The sequence below is a fragment of the Apostichopus japonicus genome, chromosome 22 (assembly GCF_037975245.1).
Source record: "Apostichopus japonicus isolate 1M-3 chromosome 22, ASM3797524v1, whole genome shotgun sequence".
Taxonomy (NCBI): Eukaryota; Metazoa; Echinodermata; class Holothuroidea; order Aspidochirotida; family Stichopodidae; genus Apostichopus; species Apostichopus japonicus.
In genome coordinates, this window is record NC_092582.1 from 23,541,282 (window position 1) to 23,554,205 (window position 12,924).

Here is a 12,924-nt window from a genome sequence, read left to right on the forward strand (position 1 = left end):
AATTGAGAGAGCATTGTGGTCAGGTGGTCAAGGCAGTGGACTTGATTATGCTGATCAATTGAGAGAGCATTGTGGTCAGGTGGTCAAGGCAGTGGACTTGATTATGCTGATCAATTGAGAGAGCATTGTGGTCAGGTGGTCAAGGCAGTGGATTTGATTATGCTGATCAATTGAGAGAGCAGTGTGGTCAGGTGGTCAAGGCAGTGGACTTGATTATGCTGATCAACTGAGAGAGCATTGTGGTCAGGTGGTTAAGGCAGTGGACTTGATTATGCTGATCAATTGAGAGAGCAGTGTGGTCAGGTGGTCAAGGCAGTGGACTTGATTATGCTGATCAATTGAGAGAGCATTGTGGTCAGGTGGTCAAGGCAGTGGACTTGATTATGCTGATCAACTGAGAGAGCATTGTGGTCAGGTGGTTAAGGCAGTGGACTTGATTATGCTGATCAATTGAGAGAGCAGTGTGGTCAGGTGGTCAAGGCAGTGGACTTGATTATGCTGATCAATTGAGAGAGCATTGTGGTCAGGTGGTCAAGGCAGTGGACTTGATTATGCTGATCAACTGAGAGAGCATTGTGGTCAGGTGGTCAAGGCAGTGGATTTGATTATGCTGATCAATTGAGAGAGCAGTGTGGTCAGGTGGTCAAGGCAGTGGACTTGATTATGCTGATCAATTGAGAGAGCATTGTGGTCAGGTGGTCAAGGCAGTGGACTTGATTGTGATCTAAGGCTTGCAGGTTTGAGTCTTGGCCACATAATTATGTTGTGTCCTTGGGCAAGGCACTTTATCTCCATTGAGAGCTTATAACCCAGGTGTATAAATGGGGACCTGTGAGTTAAACTGTCAATTGGGGGCTGTTTAGCTGCTGCCAAGTTATGTTTAACAGGTTATCGTTGACCTGGGTAATATTGCTATGCGCCTTGAGCACCGTTATCAGTGGATATGTCTGCACTTTATAAATCCTCAATAAGATTATTATCAAGACGCTCGAATCAAGTCCGGCTGCATTCAGTTGGGTAGTGTACGGTCAGCATTAAATTATTGGCTGAAGTGTCACAACAGAAGTTGCAATCCTGGAGAAAGTCTTTGGCTGTCACAGTAAATCAGAGATGCCAACCTCTTGACACAAAAAAACAGACTGAATATCCTACAAAATCAGATTTTGGAGAGAAAATCAGATGTAAAAATGTTAGAAAAATGTTTACTGGTAAGAAGGGGCAAGTAAAATGTTTGCTTTTTCATTAACATTTAATGAGAAAATTGTAAAGCTGCCGATTCCGCGTATTTCCCGCCCATGTAGGCTCGTTGTTCAACAAGTTTGTCAGGGTTTTGGGGGTTACTTGTACATGTTGTCATGCGATTCAGCTTCCTTTAAAAGAAGATGGAAAGATGAAAAATAGTCTTTTCAAGAGGCAATATTGTATTATCGTATTTCACTTGTTTTCAGTACTAAATATGATAAAATCGTACTCGTTGGCATATCTGGTAAATGGTTTATGTAAATTATAACTACTGTAAAATCTAAATTTCAGCTGATTGCAAATTTTTGGATGGAAGGAAAAACACTTGGAAATGAAACAGCAATTGACACATGTACAAAAGAGTTAAAACTTGGAATTAACTCAAAAGCTCAGGTGACTTGTGTCAAGCGTGAGCCCTCCCTTTAATATATAGTTAGTTAACAGGGCTAAGTAAACAGTACAAAGAACCAAAAATACAAACACAACAGAGAACAAACAGTAGGAGAGAATAAAAAAATGAGAATTGGGCTACAATAATTATGAAATGTAAATATGCAGATTGGTTTCAGGCTTTCTGGTCACTTCGCCCAACAACCATTTCGCCCAACTGCCATTTTCGCCCAACCAGCCTGGTCATTTTGCCCAACCAGCCTGGTCATTTCGCCCAACCAGCCTGGTCATTTCGCCCAACCAGCATGGTCATTTCGCCCAACCTTGTTGGTCATTTCGCCCAACCATTTTTTTACTCATTTTCAGTGAGAATAATATTACTTTTTCTATTTCACTAGTTCAATTTGATTTATTTTGGGTTATATTACTTCGTGGTAGGTAAATAAAGTGAGGTCCGCTCGACATCGATCGGAGTCTGAGCATTTATTTCGGGTATAATGGGAGGATTACACTACTTTAAGCGGTTACGCGTACAATAGAAGTTATTTTATTACACAAACAAGGGGAATCGGTGTGGAATAATATCACCTTTTCTATTTCACTAGTTCAATTTGATTATTTTGGGTTATAGTATTACACTACTTTAGACGGTTACGCATACAATGAAAGTTATATTATTAAACAAACAAAGGGGAATCGGTCTCCATAAAAACCTATCAAACCTACAGTAACCCCTAAAGTACTGATCCATCTTACTGACTAACAATTAATTAATTGTTAGAGTTAATTCCCGAACGTTTCCTTATTAAATTGAAAAAAATTTAATATATAAAACCGGTCCGTAATATTGAAGAACTATATTTAATCAATGTTACCACTGTATCAATGTAATCACATATGTAATCGATTTAACCACGACTTCAAGTTTCCTTATTATTCGGTTCATATCCCTTAACGTTACCAATTCCGAACATTTACTATCAAACATAACCCCTAAAACACTGATCCATCCTCAAGTTTCCTTAATATTCGGTTCGTATCCTGTAACGTTACCAATTCCCGAATGTTTCCTTTTGAATTATCATATTTAATCAAGGTTGGGCGAAATGACCAGGCTGGTTGGGCGAGATGACCAGGCTGGTTGGGCGAAATGGTAAGGTTGGGCGAAATGGCTGTTGGGCGAAATGGTTGTTGGGCGAAGTGACCTGCTTCTGGTTTAAGCAGTCTACCAGAAAGAATTCTATGTGACATATTAAGTTTTGATCTACACACCATGCCTCTCTAATAGAGCAGCTAACCCAGACATTAGTTATGATACCTGACAGTCTTGATATCCAGATGTTAAAAATGACAATAAACTACAATGACGTTCTAAGATTCTATTTATAAATGCTTAATTAAAACAATGTGTCAGTAGGTTGCCATTCTGGACCAAGAGTCAAAATTCCTGTGTTGCTGGTGGGATGGAATTTGATAGACTTTCATCTCGTACACCTATGTATGTACCTTCTGACCTCACACAGATAACACAAAAATACTGCTGTGGCAGAATGAAAAATTTGATGTAACATAGAACATTGGTTTAACTAATATTACCAAAAAGTACTAGCATCAAACTCTTATTTTTAACATTGATACCAATTAAGACCAAATATATACTTTTTTTTGTTCGTCTTGAAAGTTGAAATGATTAATTAAATTCACAATTCTCCAACGTCATTAATGCTCATTAATGACCATGTGGCAGGGGGAATAGGCAGGGACAGAATGTTTTTTCCCTACTTTTAATGCAGCTGATTATGTACAAAGAAATGCCACCAGTTACGGTTAAACATCATTTTTAGCTTTAACAATAACTACCATATATATAACCACGGAAACATGCTGAGATAAGAAAAACCAAAATTCCCTCTTCATTATAGCCATAAATGTGACATATATTCCTAATGTTAGTATAACCAGAGAAACATGCTGAAATATGCTGAAATATGAAAAACAACTTCTTTCTTCATGTTAGCTACAGCAACTGACATACATTACCAACACTGTACAGTACACTATACATGAACTAAACAACTTTTCTGTTATTTGAACTTTATATAGAAAATCTACCCAACACCCTATTCAAGGAGAGCTTTAATTAAGGCACCTTGGACAATAGGCAAGAGATTCGTAAAGTCGATACTCCCCTTGGTAAACACTTTCAAATTAGTAAGAACTTTTGAGATAATAGGGGTTGAAAAGATATTTAACAAAAGTGAGAAGAATCTAGAAGAAGAATGGATTTATCGCTTAAATACCTTTGCTCCAGTGGTAACTGGTTACCTTTAGTTTATGTAGTTATTTGACATAATCTTGAACATGCTAAGTGAGAGAAGAAACAATAAACAACTTGGCCACCAAAACAAGCTGTGGTAGTAATTGGCACTCTCTCCTGCTTATTTATTGCCTGAGAATCCTCACATTCATTAAGTAGAATCCACAGACCAAGTATGAGGTGCCCCCAAGTTTTACTTAAATTGAAGTTACCCTATTTACAAGATTTTCAGACTTGCCTCTCGTGGTCTCTTCAGAACTAAACTACAGTATAGACTTTCACGGTCACCTCTGGTGACCTTCGACCTCCTCAAAGAACAAAAGATTCTCTCTATTACCTTTGCTGATATGTACATACAGCACCATGTAAGAAGCTTTTCTTTTGGCGTTACCAAGTTTACTATCTAGATCAGACTTGAACATCTGTTGACCTCAAATGACCTTTCACCTATCCCAATAACAACAGCAGTGAGACCTTTCCAAGAAGAAATAACCATATGAGATTCATCAAAACTAGTATTTTGCTAAGTTACTGTAGCTTCGTTTCTAAAGTTTTGACCTTGCTGACAAACAGAAGCAGCAAACAACGTAGTATGGGCAATCTACACATAAGTTTGATGTTCATGCAGCTGTGCTTCTTGAGTTGTTGCTTTCCTTAATTGTTTATGAGCCAGAATGCCACAATCATCATATATTAACATTCTTGCACACACCCAAGAGTGTTTTACACTCTCATTGAGAGCATTGTTGTTTTGATTTTGCATTGTTTGAAAGTAACAACCTTAACAAAAGATCCCTCAACCACAGAATCCAGAGGACTCAATGAATCTTTTCAAAAGAAATTTGAGCACTTTGTACTATACAAGTCCCAGTCTGAATGCAAAACAAGTGCATACTGTATGCACATACACGCATTCACAGACCCCATTACCATCACACTGTACATAGGAAATTTGTTTTGCAAGGAATCAAATTGTTAACTGGTCATGACAAAAAGTCACTAAGTCTCCTTTCAATTTACAGACACTTATTTAGCACTGACTAGGATTGCACTGTTTATAAGCTAATTACAACATATATACTAGATTTATACCTACAGGGGTATACAGCCTTTACAAATACATGTAAAATGTAAAAGTGTTTAAGGTTGTCTGACATGATTTTTGGTCATCTCATTCAATCGGACAACCGTTAAATTTTAGCCCTGGTTCCTGTATTTATACAAAGCCTGTATATGCTAGCTAGGTGTGGGAGAATGGGCCTATACTGTACCTCACTGTTTCTTTGAGCCGTGTATAGATAGCAAATTCCTTTATTTTTCCATTTTTGTATCTTTGCAGTTTTAACTGCAAAATGGTATGCTAACACATTTCACTGTTTCTACACTGCCTAAATCATAGTGATCTTTTACACAATGAATCAGAAGGCTGACAAATGCATCCATCATTCACTTGCAAATCCATGTCAAGTGCGAATCTGAATTTAACTCTTTACAAAAATTAATGGTAGTGTAAGACTAAGAGAGTAAACTTGTCTCAAAGCTCCTTAAATTTGTTGTTTAGTTTGCAAAGGATACCCGATAGCATGTAGGAAATGCCCCACAAAATCATTCACAAGGTATTTGGCCATCTCTAGAGTACATATTGGTATTCTAACAAAAAACAATCTGTTCTTAAATTTTTTGAGTTAAAGAACCTAATTTTATCCTACCGATGTAAACTTACAGTGATTTGCTGTAATTGTTGGGCATTTGAAGGTTTCTATCAGCAAAACTGGTTTTCCTGAAGTGACAAACAATTGTGTATCCTGATTTGAGTTTTTGCAAATCATCTCTTTAAGGTTCATGTGTACTAAACTCATGAACCTTAAAAATGTAAAATTTGTAATATCATGCTTATAACTTGCTAAAAAGTTTTGTATCTTTCACTAAATTAGTGTTCTTATTATTTTAAGTCCAGACAGGGATTTCCATTTCTTTATTGTTAGTAGTCTACAGTACTTTTGGCGCTAATAGTAATGGTATGTACAGTACTCAACTGTTGTGGTGTTGCCTAAGCATAACCAAACCATCATATGTTCAACAAACTTTACTAATTGGTTTAGAAATGACCAGTAACGTTATTAGTGAAAAAAAGTTTGCGTCCCGGGGATGCAAGCCCCTGAATAAGTTTGCGTCCCGTAAAAAAAGCTTGCGTCCCAATCTAAAACCAATTACGTTTATTGTATGACCTACTGTTACTAATAATATCACTGCCTATACTTTGTGAAAGTTATACACAATATATGGCAGAAATGCTCAGTGCCTTAACTTCGCTATTTTTCAGGGGGGCAGGGGCACCCCTCCTTTCGACCACCCTGTTGTTTCAACCAATTTTTACCCCCAGTCCCCTCCTTCATCCGTCCTTCTACTTCCCTACTCACCAACTCCGTAGTAGATCCGTGCTTTGACCTTGCAGTGATTCCAACAAACAATTCTTCAAAAATCCCAGTACCTACAGTAGAGTGTGCATATCTCTTGCTAAATTCCAGTTCACTGTACTACTGCATGTACATGCCTGTTCGAGCTTCATTTTCTACACAACTACACATGCGCAAATCCTTAAAATCTGATCAAACATTTATCCTGGCTTTTGCAAGGAATCATCTACACGAAAATTACAGTAGGTCTATGTGAATAGTTTTTTACGCAATGTAGATTTTTAAAAAATCAGTTCAATGTTCTAAAGTACAGTAGTTTACACACGAATTTTGTGCCAAAATAACATTTACTAAAGCACTAGGTTAATTGGACCGCGAAAAATTGTTGCAACAGAAACTACTGATGGTAAGAATGCACATTTTACATTAGCAACTGTTAATACAAGGAGAAGAAAACAAGAGCATCAATGACGCAGTATCTCAATACTGGAAGTTTTAATTTTGATTCCTAATTTCAAATCTTTGCTATGTCTCTACAATTATCAATATCAATCATGGTACAACAAGTATATAACTTGCATTTTTGCTACTTTGCCACGAATAGTCTCTGCAGGTTACACTTTATCCTGCTAGTCTTGCCTTTAGCGCTCATTGCCTGTTAGTCGAAAGAACGACGTTGCAAGGTTTAGTAATATCATAGAATATTTAAGAACTTGTTTCTTATGTGGTATCCTTCATCTTGGGTCAGTCTCTGTTGGACTTTTTGGTCATATAGTTTGACGTCAATGACAACGGCCAAATTAGAAGAGGCGAACAACTCGACCATATTCTTGATGCCTGCCTTGAGAGCTAGGCCTATTGACCTACTGTATGTTACTGTAGACTGTAGTGGTGACTACCATCAAAACTGTGTCCACTTCTAGATATCAAAACAACCCACGTTTTTCCATCTCAATTTTTCTGACATGAAGATTTCATGGATTTATGACTTGGAAAATATCATGTAAAAGAAGATTACAAGTTTTTATATGCAAGTGATGGGTGGCCTCCTCCTCCCCTAATAGCCACCTCAGTTCCTCTCCATTTTGTTATTTTATTTTAATTCTTTGTACATTTGATGTCAAACATTACAGGTTCCAAAGAAAGCTAAACATACTTCTTATAACCTTATACATCTTATATCCTTATAAATAAAACATAACCTTATACAATTTTTATAGTCTTATAAAAGTTGTGATGCTATGGCTGGCTCCTCTTTTATACGTACCCATCAAACAAACTTACCCTGGTCCTTCCTAGGAAAAGCTGTCTGAACACCAGTACAATGCTAATGTGGCTATCACTGAAAGCCTAATAGGCCTATGGGGCCTAGGCCTATATATATTTTTTTAAATGCACTAGGCCTACAGTAAGTAGCCTTCAGGAATACAAGAATGTGTATACGTAATTATACAAAATACATGAAGGGCAATCAAACAAACTTATCATGGCCCTTGCTCTGAAAAGCTACCTGAACACCAGTACTATCTTTAAATGGATGTTACAAAAACGAAGGCCTAATATAAATTAAATGCACTAGGGGGCCTAGGCCTATATATATTTTTTTAAATGCACTAGGCCTACAGTAAGTAGCCTTCAGAAATACAAGAATGTGTATACGTAATTATACAAAATACATGAAGGGCAATCAAACAAACTTATCATGGCCCTTGCTCTGAAAAGCTACCTGAACACCAGTACTATCCTTAAATGGATGTTACAAAAACGAAGGCCTAATATAAATTAAATGCACTACGTAGAATTCAGCAGTACAGAATGTGTATATGTAATTAGCATGCAATACCTGGCGTACCGAACTACAGTACAGAAAATTGGTCACGAGGGTAGCCATTTTCGTATATCTAACATGTAGCTGCCATGAGTCATAGCCAATCTGCTACAAAACAGACTTGGGGGCGGGGCTTAATCATCAAAAACGGACCTTTTTACTAAAAGTAGGGGCGGCAGCTCAGTGTTGTTTTAAGAAAGGAAAATCATTTAAACATCAAATAAAGCAAATAAAAGCCATAAAATGTCATATACAGCTAGTAAAATTCTTATTAATACCTACCTGTAAACAACAAATGAAAGTTTAAAATGTTAATAAAATATATAATACATAGGACCCTATCTTAGACGATACCACTGTTGAAAGACAATTCTATTCTATTCTCTTTCATAAAACATAAGTTTTGGAGCGTGTGCAAAAATGGGTTGTTTCAACTGTATTTCAGTCCAAATTGGCCCGATTTGGACATAAATCGGTGAAAAAGTCATAGAATGAGATAAAATTCTCGAATAAAAAATAGTAACTTTTGTTGGCCTATATGATATATGCTTGCTCTGAAAATTCCAGAGAAAAAGAACTTTATATGAAGACGCTGAAAATTTTTTAAGAGAAGAGAGAGTCCCACTTACTGTTACAATATCTCTATACATGTAATGTATTGAGATAAAAATACTGTGAGCTGAAATATCCTGTTCACGATCAGAAATGTTAGCGTCCCACAAAATGCATAGATTGTCTCCACTCATTAACATTTTCTGATCAAAACAATGATTCAAATATTAAGAAGCCTCTTCGTTGTCAAAAGGTATACGTACTGCATGTGACATGGCCTAACGTTATGATATTGGAGTACACACACATGATAGCCTATACTGCAAAAAACTTCACTATCTCTATACAGGGGAAAGTAAGTTGCAAGTAATTGTTGTTAAACAACATACTCCGTGTTCACTGAGCACTACAGGTGCGAGAATTTTCACAGACAATGGATGGGGACTTATAACCAATCAAATCATGTGAATTTTGGAAGAGAATCATTGGCTATTTTTAGCATGAAAATCTCTGTAATGGGTGTTGTTAACCCTGTATATACTGTACTTGCGGTTGATTGTTATGATATATTTATTTTCAAACAAATTCAATGATCTGTTGGAGTAGGGGAACTTTTGCGTCTTTAAGAAGAAGTTGTGGTTTTGAAAAGAAATAATGTTCATTCCAAAATGTGTTTTGACAGTTTTGTTATGTTTTCCGTTGCGAAGTGATTATTCGCAGGGCAGCCTGGCGAATAACGTACACAGACACTTTATTCGCAGGGCTGTGACGATTTTGAAAATAGGTTTATTATTGGCTTTCGATGACACCATTTTTGATGTGACGTCATTCATTTGACTGTGGCGCGCAAACCCGAAGTTCTTTCATGTCTTTCAGTTTCAGGCTTACAAAATCAGATTCTACATTTTACATTTTACAGATCATATGCTACATTTTAAATGTCATGAATTATTAGAGAAATATTGTTTTTGAAACGACTGACATAAGAAGAACTTAATTACATTTGCACATTAAATTTACGATTCAGGCCTAGGGGCCTAGGCCTAAGTCTGTAAGTTCTAACGTAGGTAGCCTAGCCTAAAATACATGTCGAAAGCGTTACTGTTAGCGTTAGGCTAGGCTAAATGGACTGACCAACGGTTAGCCACTGCCTAGGCTTGCTAACATTAGGTGTAGGCAATGATTAAGGATATGAAAGGATGGAACAGTTGGCCCCAAATCATGAGATTGAATCTTTTGCAAGTTCCCAGATTTATGAGATGCAAAAAGGGCTTCTGAAAAGTCAATTTTGGAGTCCTCAATTGTGCCAATCTTTATGGCCCCTTAACGTCAAATATAGGTTCTACTTAATCCATATTTGAGGGGCTTGAAAGGCCGGTTTTGCTATTGATACCAGTCAGTTAAGGGGCCTTGAAAAAGCCAACCTTTTGGGCCCAAATAGTCTTAGCCACTTCATAAGCTAAGTTTTGGAACCCCCGCAGTTCAATTTTAAAAGCTTATTTTAAGGGAGCTTATCTTGGGATTCCCCAAAAGCCGACATTGCCCGAAAGCCAATATGGTCAAGGGATGCAAATGCAAATGAGCAGTCACTCTGCAAAAAGAAAGGTGAAAATGAGGGATGACATTTATTATGTTGGCGGTACTAATGCTAGACTGATTCAATCTTAAGGCCCTAGGCTCCCAAAACCAATCCTAACAGCATTAAGATAGGAATCCCAAAGGCCAATAAATTCCTAAAAATATAAAGGCTCCCAATTAAGACTCTCAAAAAGATAGCTGGTGCCCAAAAGCAAATTCGAATAGCCCCAAAAGTTACTGAGCCCGTTAACCCAGTCTAAGGCTGCCCTGTGAATAAGGTGTATGTGTCTGGCTATTCGCAGGGCATCCCTGCAAATAAGATGCTTGTGTCTGGCTATTCGCAAGGCAGCCCTGCAAATAAGGTGTCTGTGTCCGGCTGTTCGCAGGGCTGCCCTGTGAATAAGATAAGTTGTGTCTGGCTATTCGCAGGGCTGCCCTGCGAATAAGCCCCACCTTTCCGTTGACCTAGTTGTGAGTTTGTATACTTGGGGTTTGTTTATCAAAAAAAAGTTTGCGTCTTGAGACGCAAACAATTTGAAGACTTTGCGCCCCTAGCCAAAACATTGCGTCCCGGCAGAATCCTGCGTTCGTAACAATGCTGAATGACTGTACTGTACATAAACACACAACTTGGTTATGAATAATTGGTAATATTTGATATTAAATGTTTTCACTTGATGTTTATAAATATGAGAAATGCTCCTTAAAGCTTGTAAACAACCACTGCACATGAAAAAAATCCTGTACAAATGTCAAAAACAGATAGTCATTGAGATTGGACAAAAATCAGTTAACAACTTTAACTAGTTAGCCAAGGTACTGCTTTTATCATACTGTGAAATGTTTGCAAAGATTATCTTAGTATCATTGGTGTTTGGCACCATCAGTCTCTCCTTCGTAGTGCATTTTCTACCCGCCAAAGCTAAACTTGTTAGGAATATGACTTTTAGCATGTTAGTGCCCTACCTGTCCAGCTAGCCGAGACTATGGCCTTTAGCCTAAGCGAACTAGGCCCCTACTGAGTACTGACATGGGCCTAGAGTAGGCATATCTTCGACTCGATTATTGGCTGATACAGCTACTCTACAGCTTAAGTCTTCTAAAAGACATTGGATAGATTACAATTTTACTGACTTACCTGATCAGGGTCGGACCCAGACTCTGTCGCAACGACAACCAAACTTTAGTACGTGTACTGGTTGAGCGACAAATGGTTCTGTATCACCATAGCTAACACATAACCGGATGGCTTAGGCTGGTCGGCCTGTTGCTAGTGAGTAATACTAGTACTTATTTTGGCTGCCTTGCCTCAGACTGATCCTTTCAAAACCAGAGTTACTCTTTATTTAAATAATTGCCTTTTTTATGCTGTTCGATCGACTCACGGTTCAATAATATTCGTTATTAAAGTATTTTATCAGTAATGATATTCGATGTTATGTCTCATACGTTATTCTTCTGCAGTCTGCGTTGTAGTCAAGACAGCCGCACATTCGTAATATAACGTAATTAAACCAAACTGAAGTTAGCATGCACGTTCAGAACCGCTTGGTGCTGAACGTGTACGCTACTTTATTTTTGTTAGTAGTGAGTTAACGGTAGATAATTGTCTACAAGGTTAGGGTAATTCCGTTCCTTTGAATTCCATGTTGAGAACACTGATCTGTACAGATCAGTGGTTGAGAACGACAGTGTAAACAGCTTAACTTTGTGAACTCAAAGGTTGCCTACGTCACATACAAAAGACTAACAGTGCCATGCAAGTAAACATTTGTAATTGTCAATGTCAAGTTATAATTTATAATGACAAATACATAAGTTCTAATGCATTACTTTTACAAAGCCAATTAATTTGACATTTGTATATATTAACACATTATAAATTTGGGTTAACTATTTTTTTTTCCACTCGCAAGGCCATAAAAGGCTTTCGTAATCCCACTGCCTAAATGTCAAGCTATAATTTTCTATATACACGGTGGTATGTCAAAACTCGCGTCTTTTTCGCCTCCGAAAAGAAAAATCCTCTGCAAACCTCATCTTTCAAATATTATAATGCTGGAACACGAAACTTGTTCAGTGCTTTATAACATCATTTTGTATGCTTCTTCCCCGTATACCCAACTTCATCTTTCTTTGTTTTGGTCATTTAGTACCCCGTCGTGTAAACCTGTCCAATGCAAACCAATATACACAACCCTGAAACCTTCTTGCAACATGAATATCACAGAATGTGTAAAACTTCCTCTATTGAGGCCCAGTATCTCGATCGTCTTGTGATTAGATCTGGGATCATCTGGCGCCATGGTGTTTGGTGCGTGATGCGGGGTTCGGTGGCTCTCCGTCATCGTATAAATTCCACCTTGAATAGAAATTGAACTGGGAAGAATGCTGACACCGTGTATCGCCGTGTGTTCGATTTAAGCAGTAAAGCCCTGAAAATTGTGAGGGCGCTTTGTGTTGTACGACAAAAAGCCAGATCATTTGTACGTCTTCACACATACATGGTGCATTCGACTTTGAAATTGAATTTGAAATTACCCTTTTTGTCGAAAGAGCAGGTATACTTTTCACAAACAGAGATATGTTATGCCGACCAG

At 37.7% G+C, this 12,924-nt stretch overlaps 1 protein-coding gene across 1 annotated transcript in view; it reads right to left on the reverse strand.

Moving 5' to 3' along the window:
- The window catches only part of LOC139963955 (divergent protein kinase domain 1A-like), a 29,365-nt gene extending 17,538 nt beyond the window's left edge, over positions 1-11,827 (reverse strand). Inside the window, exon 1 of the mRNA XM_071965217.1 lies at positions 11,463-11,827. The gene's annotated coding sequence lies outside the window, so the exon portion shown is untranslated. The remainder of the gene's footprint in view (positions 1-11,462) is intronic.
- Between the last annotated feature and the right edge of the window lie 1,097 nt (positions 11,828-12,924).